Here is a 10,371-nt window from a genome sequence, read left to right as displayed (position 1 = left end):
GTTGATTTTATCATTTTCAAACACGGACAAAATGAGGGTTAAGTGAATTTCCTTGTTAATTTACGGATTTTACTCGTTTTTGACACTTTTTCTTTCACTAAAAAGGTAATAAAGTGGCCTAGCCTTATCGAATCGAAGCATGTAATAGTTCCTAGGAAATCTAACAAGCATATCTACGACATCCATGGTTTATTTTAGAATTTTTTAAAATGGCCAAAATGGGGGTTAAGTGAATTTCCTTGTTAATTTATGGATTTTACTCGTTTTTGACCTTTTTTCTTTTCACTAAAAAGGGCTTAAAGTGGTCGAGGCTTGTCGAATCGAAGCATGTAATAGTTTCCTATGAAATCTAACAAGCATATATTCGACTTCCAAGGTTGATTTTATCATTTTCAAACACGGACAAAATGAGGGTTAAGTAGATTTCCTTGTTAATTTACGGATTTTACTCGTTTTTGACCCTTTTTAATTCACTAAAAAGGTCATAAAGTGGCCTAGCCTTATCGAATCGAAGCATGTAATAGTTCCTATGAAATCTAACAAGCATATATTCGAATTCCATGGTTGATTTTATCATTTTCAAAAATGGACAAAATGAGGGTTAAGTGAATTTCCTTGTTAATTTTCAGATTTTACTCGTTTTTGACCCTTTTTCTTTCACTAAAAAGGTCATAAAGTGGCCTAGCCTTATTGAATCGAAGCATGTAATAGTTCCTAAGAAATCTAACAAGCATATCTACGACATCCACGGTTTGGTTTAGAATTTTTTAAAAAGGCCAAAATGGGGGTTAATTGAATTTCCTTGTTAATTTACAGATTTTACTCGTTTTTGACCTTTTTTATTTTCACTAAAAGGGCTTAAAGTGGTCGAGGCTTGTCGAATCGAAGCATGTAATAGTTTCCTATGAAATCTAACAAGCATATATTCGACTTCCAAGGTTGATTTTATCATTTTCAAACACGGACAAACTGAGGGTTAAGTGAATCTCCTTGTTAATTTACAGATTTTACTCGTTTTTGACCCTTATTAATTCACTAAAAAGGTCATAAAGTGGCCTAGCCTTATCGAATCAAAGCATGTAATAGTTCCTATGAAATCTAACAAGCATATCTACGACATCCATGCTTTATTTTAGAATTTTTTAAAAAGGCCAAAATGGAGGTTAGGTGAATTTCCTTGTTAATATACGGATTTTACTCGTTTTTGACCTTTTTTCTTTCACTAAAAAGGGCTTAAAGTGGTCGAGGCTTGTCGAATCGAAGCATTTAATAGTTCCTAGGAAATCTAACAAGCATATCTACGACATCCATGGTTTATTTTAGAATTTTTTAAAAAGGCCAAAATGGGGGTTAAGTGAATTTCCTTGTTAAGTTACGGATTTTACTCGTTTCTGACCTTTTTTCTTTCACTAAAAAGGGCTTAAAGTGGTCGAGGCTTGTCGAATCGAAGCTTGTAATAGTTCCTATGAAATCTAACAAGCATATATTCGACTTCCAAGGTTGATTTTTATCATTTTCAAACAAGGACAAAATGTGGGTTAAGTGAATTTCCTTTTTTATTTACGGATTTTACTCGTTTTTGACCCTTTTTATTTCACTAAAAAGGTCATAAAGTGGCCTAGCCTTATCGAATCGAAGCATGTAATAGTTCCTATGAAATCTAACAAGCATATATTCAAATTCCAAGGTTGATTTTATCATTTTCAAAAATGGACAAAATGAGGGTTAAGTGAATTTCCTTGTTAATTTACGGATTTTACTCGTTTTTGACCCTTTTTCTTTCACTATAAAGGTCATAAAGTGGCCTTGCCTTATCGAATCGAAGCATGTAATAGGTCCTAAGAAATCTAACAAGCATATCTACGACATCCACGGTTTGGTTTAGAATTTTTTAAAAAGGCCAAAATGGGGGTTAATTGAATTTCCTTGTTAATTTACAGATTTTACTCGTTTTTGACCTTTTTTCTTTTCACTAAAAAGGGCTTAAAGTGGTCGAGGCTTGTCGAATCGAAGCATGTAATAGTTTCCTATGAAATCTAACAAGCATATATTCGACTTCCAAGGTTGATTTTATCATTTTCAAACACGGACAAACTGAGGGTTAAGTGAATCTCCTTGTTAATTTACAGATTTTACTCGTTTTTGACCCTTTTTAATTCACTAAAAAGGTCATAAAGTGGCCTAGCCTTATCGAATCGAAGCATGTAATAGTTCCTATGAAATCTAACAAGCATATCTACGACATCCATGGTTTATTTTAGAATTTTTTAAAAAGGCCAAAATGGAGGTTAGGTGAATTTGCTTGTTAATATACGGATTTTACTCGTTTTTGACCTTTTTTCTTTCACTAAAAAGGGCTTAAAGTGGTCGAGGCTTGTCGAATCGAAGCATGTAATAGTTTCCTATGAAATCTAACAAGCATATATTCGACTTCCAAGGTTGATTTTATCATTTTCAAACACGGACAAACTGAGGGTTAAGTGAATCTCCTTGTTAATTTACAGATTTTACTCGTTTTTGACCCTTTTTAATTCACTAAAAAGGTCATAAAGTGGCCTAGCCTTATCGAATCGAAGCATGTAATAGTTCCTATGAAATCTAACAAGCATATCTACGACATCCATGTTTTATTTTAGAATTTTTTAAAAAGGCCAAAATGGAGGTTAGGTGAATTTCCTTGTTAATATACGGAGTTTACTCGTTTTTGACCTTTTTTCTTTCACTAAAAAGGGCTTAAAGTGGTCGAGGCTTGTCGAATCGAAGCATGTAATAGTTCCTAGGAAATCTAACAAGCATATCTACGACATCCATGGTTTATTTTAGAATTTTTTAAAAAGGCCAAAATGGGGGTTAAGTGAATTTCCTTGTTAAGTTACGGATTTTACTCGTTTTTGACCTTTTTTCTTTCACTAAAAAGGGCTTAAAGTGGTCGAGGCTTGTCGAATCGAAGCATGTAATAGTTCCTATGAAATCTAACAAGCATATATTCGACTTCCAAGGTTGATTTTATCATTTTCAAACACGGACAAAATGTGGGTTAAGTGAATTTCCTTGTTTATTTACGGATTTTACTCGTTTTTGACCCTTTTTAATTTACTAAAAAGGTCATAAAGTGGCCTAGCCTTATCGAATCGAAGCATGTAATAGTTCCTATGAAATCTAACAAGCATATATTCGAATTCCAAGGTTGATTTTATCATTTTCAAAAATGGACAAAACGAGGGTTAAGTGAATTTCCTTGTTAATTTACGGATTTTACTCGTTTTTGACCCTTTTTCTTTCACTAAAAAGGTCATAAAGTGGCCTTGCCTTATCGAATCGAAGCATGTAATAGGTCCTAAGAAATCTAACAAGCATATCTACGACATCCACGGTTTAGATTAGAATTTTTTAAAAAGGCCAAAATGGGGTTAAGTGAATTTCCTTGTTAATTTACGGATTTTACTTGTTTTTGACCTTTTTTCTTTCACTAAAAAGGGCTTAAAGTGGTCGAGGCTTGTCGAATCGAAGCATGTAATAGTTCCTATGAAATCTAACAAGCATATATTCGACTTCCAAGGTTGACTTTATCATTTTCAAACACGGACAAAATGAGGGTTAAGTGAATTTCCTTGTTAATTTACGGATTTTACTCGTTTTTGACCCTTTTTCTTTCACTAAAAAGGTCATAAAGTGGCCTAGCCTTATCGAATCGAAGCATGTAATAGTTCCTAGGAAATCTAACAAGCATATCTACGACATCCATGGTTTATTTTAGAATTTTTTAAAAAGGCCAAAATGGGGGTTAAGTGAATTTCCTTGTTAAGTTACGGATTTTACTCGTTTTTGACCTTTTTTCTTTCACTAAAAAGGGCTTAAAGTGGTCGAGGCTTGTCGAATCGAAGCATGTAATAGTTCCTATGAAATCTAACAAGCATATATTCGACTTCCAAGGTTGATTTTATCATTTTCAAACACGGACAAAATGTGGGTTAAGTGAATTTCCTTGTTTATTTACGGATTTTACTCGTTTTTGACCCTTTTTAATTTACTAAAAAGGTCATAAAGTGGCCTAGCCTTATCGAATCGAAGCATGTAATAGTTCCTATGAAATCTAACAAGCATATATTCGAATTCCAAGGTTGATTTTATCATTTTCAAAAATGGACAAAATGAGGGTTAAGTGAATTTCCTTGTTAATTTACGGATTTTACTCGTTTTTGACCCTTTTTCTTTCACTAAAAAGGTCATAAAGTGGCCTTGCCTTATCGAATCGAAGCATGTAATAGGTCCTAAGAAATCTAACAAGCATATCTACGACATCCACGGATTGGTTTAGAATTTTTTAAAAAGGCCAAAATGGGGGTTAATTGAATTTCCTTGTTAATTTACAGATTTTACTCGTTTTTGACCTTTTTTCTTTTCACTAAAAAGGGCTTAAAGTGGTCGAGGCTTGTCGAATCGAAGCATGTAATAGTTTCCTATGAAATCTAACAAGCATATATTCGACTTCCAAGGTTGATTTTATCATTTTCAAACACGGACAAACTGAGGGTTAAGTGAATCTCCTTGTTAATTTACAGATTTTACTCGTTTTTGACCCTTTTTAATTCACTAAAAAGGTCATAAAGTGGCCTAGCCTTATCGAATCGAAGCATGTAATAGTTCCTATGAAATCTAACAAGCATATCTACGACATCCATGGTTTATTTTAGAATTTTTTAAAAAGGCCAAAATGGAGGTTAGGTGAATTTCCTTGTTAATATACGGATTTTACTCGTTTTTGACCTTTTTTCTTTCACTAAAAAGGGCTTAAAGTGGTCGAGGCTTGTCGAATCGAAGCATGTAATAGTTCCTAGGAAATCTAACAAGCATATCTACGACATCCACGGTTTATTTTAGAATTTTTTAAAAAGGCCAAAATGGGGGTTAAGTGAATTTCCTTGTTAAGTTACGGATTTTACTCGTTTTTGACCTTTTTTCTTTCAATAAAAAGGGCTTAAAGTGGTCGAGGCTTGTCGAATCGAAGCATGTAATAGTTCCTATGAAATCTAACAAGCATATATTCGACTTCCAAGGTTGACTTTATCATTTTCAAACACGGACAAAATGAGGGTTAAGTGAATTTCCTTGTTAATTTACGGATTTTACTCGTTTTTGACCCTTTTTCTTTCACTAAAAAGGTCATAAAGTGGCCTAGCCTTATCGAATCGAAGCATGTAATAGTTCCTAGGAAATCTAACAAGCATATCTACGACATCCATGGTTTATTTTAGAATTTTTTAAAAAGGCCAAAATGGGGGTTAAGTGAATTTCCTTGTTAAGTTACGGATTTTACTCGTTTTTGACCTTTTTTCTTTCACTAAAAAGGGCTTAAAGTGGTCGAGGCTTGTCGAATCGAAGCATGTAATAGTTCCTATGAAATCTAACAAGCATATATTCGACTTCCAAGGTTGATTTTATCATTTTCAAACACGGACAAAATGTGGGTTAAGTGAATTTCCTTGTTTATTTACGGATTTTACTCGTTTTTGACCCTTTTTAATTTACTAAAAAGGTCATAAAGTGGCCTAGCCTTATCGAATCGAAGCATGTAATAGTTCCTATGAAATCTAACAAGCATATATTCGAATTCCAAGGTTGATTTTATCATTTTCAAAAATGGACAAAATGAGGATTAAGTGAATTTCCTTGTTAATTTACGGATTTTACTCGTTTTTGACCCTTTTTCTTTCACTAAAAAGGTCATAAAGTGGCCTTGCCTTATCGAATCGAAGCATGTAATAGGTCCTAAGAAATCTAACAAGCATATCTACGACATCCACGGTTTGGTTTAGAATTTTTTAAAAAGGCCAAAATGGGGGTTAATTGAATTTCCTTGTTAATTTACAGATTTTACTCGTTTTTGACCTTTTTTCTTTTCACTAAAAAGGGCTTAAAGTGGTCGAGGCTTGTCGAATCGAAGCATGTAATAGTTTCCTATGAAATCTAACAAGCATATATTCGACTTCCAAGGTTGATTTTATCATTTTCAAACACGGACAAACTGAGGGTTAAGTGAATCTCCTTGTTAATTTACAGATTTTACTCGTTTTTGACCCTTTTTAATTCACTAAAAAGGTCATAAAGTGGCCTAGCCTTATCGAATCGAAGCATGTAATAGTTCCTATGAAATCTAACAAGCATATCTACGACATCCATGGTTTATTTTAGAATTTTTTAAAAAGGCCAAAATGGAGGTTAGGTGAATTTGCTTGTTAATATACGGATTTTACTCGTTTTTGACCTTTTTTCTTTCACTAAAAAGGGCTTAAAGTGGTCGAGGCTTGTCGAATCGAAGCATGTAATAGTTTCCTATGAAATCTAACAAGCATATATTCGACTTCCAAGGTTGATTTTATCATTTTCAAACACGGACAAACTGAGGGTTAAGTGAATCTCCTTGTTAATTTACAGATTTTACTCGTTTTTGACCCTTTTTAATTCACTAAAAAGGTCATAAAGTGGCCTAGCCTTATCGAATCGAAGCATGTAATAGTTCCTATGAAATCTAACAAGCATATCTACGACATCCATGTTTTATTTTAGAATTTTTTAAAAAGGCCAAAATGGAGGTTAGGTGAATTTCCTTGTTAATATACGGAGTTTACTCGTTTTTGACCTTTTTTCTTTCACTAAAAAGGGCTTAAAGTGGTCGAGGCTTGTCGAATCGAAGCATGTAATAGTTCCTAGGAAATCTAACAAGCATATCTACGACATCCATGGTTTATTTTAGAATTTTTTAAAAAGGCCAAAATGGGGGTTAAGTGAATTTCCTTGTTAAGTTACGGATTTTACTCGTTTTTGACCTTTTTTCTTTCACTAAAAAGGGCTTAAAGTGGTCGAGGCTTGTCGAATCGAAGCATGTAATAGTTCCTATGAAATCTAACAAGCATATATTCGACTTCCAAGGTTGATTTTATCATTTTCAAACACGGACAAAATGTGGGTTAAGTGAATTTCCTTGTTTATTTACGGATTTTACTCGTTTTTGACCCTTTTTAATTTACTAAAAAGGTCATAAAGTGGCCTAGCCTTATCGAATCGAAGCATGTAATAGTTCCTATGAAATCTAACAAGCATATATTCGAATTCCAAGGTTGATTTTATCATTTTCAAAAATGGACAAAATGAGGGTTAAGTGAATTTCCTTGTTAATTTACGGATTTTACTCGTTTTTGACCCTTTTTCTTTCACTAAAAAGGTCATAAAGTGGCCTTGCCTTATCGAATCGAAGCATGTAATAGGTCCTAAGAAATCTAACAAGCATATCTACGACATCCACGGTTTGGTTTAGAATTTTTTAAAAAGGCCAAAATGGGGGTTAATTGAATTTCCTTGTTAATTTACAGATTTTACTCGTTTTTGACCTTTTTTCTTTTCACTAAAAAGGGCTTAAAGTGGTCGAGGCTTGTCGAATCGAAGCATGTAATAGTTTCCTATGAAATCTAACAAGCATATATTCGACTTCCAAGGTTGATTTTATCATTTTCAAACACGGACAAACTGAGGGTTAAGTGAATCTCCTTGTTAATTTACAGATTTTACTCGTTTTTGACCCTTTTTAATTCACTAAAAAGGTCATAAAGTGGCCTAGCCTTATCGAATCGAAGCATGTAATAGTTCCTATGAAATCTAACAAGCATATCTACGACATCCATGGTTTATTTTAGAATTTTTTAAAAAGGCCAAAATGGAGGTTAGGTGAATTTCCTTGTTAATATACGGATTTTACTCGTTTTTGACCTTTTTTCTTTCACTAAAAAGGGCTTAAAGTGGTCGAGGCTTGTCGAATCGAAGCATGTAATAGTTCCTAGGAAATCTAACAAGCATATCTACGACATCCATGGTTTATTTTAGAATTTTTTAAAAAGGCCAAAATGGGGGTTAAGTGAATTTCCTTGTTAAGTTACGGATTTTACTCGTTTTTGACCTTTTTTCTTTCACTAAAAAGGGCTTAAAGTGGTCGAGGCTTGTCGAATCGAAGCATGTAATAGTTCCTATGAAATCTAACAAGCATATATTCGACTTCCAAGGTTGATTTTATCATTTTCAAACACGGACAAAATGTGGGTTAAGTGAATTTCCTTGTTTATTTACGGATTTTACTCGTTTTTGACCCTTTTTATTTCACTAAAAAGGTCATAAGTGGCCTAGCCTTATCGAATCGAAGCATGTAATAGTTCCTATGAAATCTAACAAGCATATATTCGAATTCCAAGGTTGATTTTATCATTTTCAAAAATGGACAAAACGAGGGTTAAGTGAATTTCCTTGTTAATTTACGGATTTTACTCGTTTTTGACCCTTTTTCTTTCACTAAAAATGTCATAAAGTGGCCTTGCCTTATCGAATCGAAGCATGTAATAGGTCCTAAGAAATCTAACAAGCATATCTACGACATCCACGGTTTAGATTAGAATTTTTTAAAAAGGCCAAAATGGGGTTAAGTGAATTTCCTTGTTAATTTACGGATTTTACTTGTTTTTGACCTTTTTTCTTTCACTAAAAAGGGCTTAAAGTGGTCGAGGCTTGTCGAATCGAAGCATGTAATAGTTCCTATGAAATCTAACAAGCATATATTCGACTTCCAAGGTTGACTTTATCATTTTCAAACACGGACAAAATGAGGGTTAAGTGAATTTCCTTGTTAATTTACGGATTTTACTCGTTTTTGACCCTTTTTCTTTCACTAAAAAGGTCATAAAGTGGCCTAGCCTTATCGAATCGAAGCATGTAATAGTTCCTATGAAATCTAACAAGCATATCTACGACATCCATGGTTTATTTTAGAATTTTTTAAAAAGGCCAAAATGGAGGTTAGGTGAATTTCCTTGTTAATATACGAATTTTACTCGTTTTTTACCTTTTTTCTTTCACTAAAAAGGGCTTAAAGTGGTCGAGGCTTGTCGAATCGAAGCATGTAATAGTTCCTAGGAAATCTAACAAGCATATCTACGACATCCACGGTTTATTTTAGAATTTTTTAAAAAGGCCAAAATGGGGGTTAAGTGAATTTCCTTGTTAAGTTACGGATTTTACTCGTTTTTGACCTTTTTTCTTTCACTAAAAAGGGCTTAAAGTGGTCGAGGCTTGTCGAATCGAAGCATGTAATAGTTCCTATGAAATCTAACAAGCATATATTCGACTTCCAAGGTTGACTTTATCATTTTCAAACACGGACAAAATGAGGGTTAAGTGAATTTCCTTGTTAATTTACGGATTTTACTCGTTTTTGACCCTTTTTCTTTCACTAAAAAGGTCATAAAGTGGCCTAGCCTTATCGAATCGAAGCATGTAATAGTTCCTAGGAAATCTAACAAGCATATCTACGACATCCATGGTTTATTTTAGAATTTTTTAAAAAGGCCAAAATGGGGGTTAAGTGAATTTCCTTGTTAAGTTACGGATTTTACTCGTTTTTGACCTTTTTTCTTTCACTAAAAAGGGTTTAAAGTGGTCGAGGCTTGTCGAATCGAAGCATGTAATAGTTCCTATGAAATCTAACAAGCATATATTCGACTTCCAAGGTTGATTTTATCATTTTCAAACACGGACAAAATGTGGGTTAAGTGAATTTCCTTGTTTATTTACGGATTTTACTCGTTTTTGACCCTTTTTAATTTACTAAAAAGGTCATTAAGTGGCCTAGCCTTATCGAATCGAAGCATGTAATAGTTCCTATGAAATCTAACAAGCATATATTCGAATTCCAAGGTTGATTTTATCATTTTCAAAAATGGACAAAATGAGGGTTAAGTGAATTTCCTTGTTAATTTACGGATTTTACTCGTTTTTGACCCTTTTTCTTTCACTAAAAAGGTCATAAAGTGGCCTTGCCTTATCGAATCGAAGCATGTAATAGGTCCTAAGAAATCTAACAAGCATATCTACGACATCCACGGTTTGGTTTAGAATTTTTTAAAAAGGCCAAAATGGGGGTTAATTGAATTTCCTTGTTAATTTACAGATTTTACTCGTTTTTGACCTTTTTTCTTTTCACTAAAAAGGGCTTAAAGTGGTCGAGGCTTGTCGAATCGAAGCATGTAATAGTTTCCTATGAAATCTAACAAGCATATATTCGACTTCCAAGGTTGATTTTATCATTTTCAAACACGGACAAACTGAGGGTTAAGTGAATCTCCTTGTTAATTTACAGATTTTACTCGTTTTTGACCCTTTTTAATTCACTAAAAAGGTCATAAAGTGGCCTAGCCTTATCGAATCAAAGCATGTAATAGTTCCTATGAAATCTAACAAGCATATCTACGACATCCATGGTTTATTTTAGAATTTTTTAAAAAGGCCAAAATGGAGGTTAGGTGAATTTCCTTGTTAATATACGGATTTTAC

The sequence above is a fragment of the Medicago sativa genome, chromosome 1 (assembly GCF_051527215.1).
Source record: "Medicago sativa cultivar Bolivia chromosome 1, Bolivia_mono, whole genome shotgun sequence".
Lineage (NCBI taxonomy): Eukaryota > Viridiplantae > Streptophyta > Magnoliopsida > Fabales > Fabaceae > Medicago > Medicago sativa.
This window is presented reverse-complemented; position numbering follows the sequence as displayed.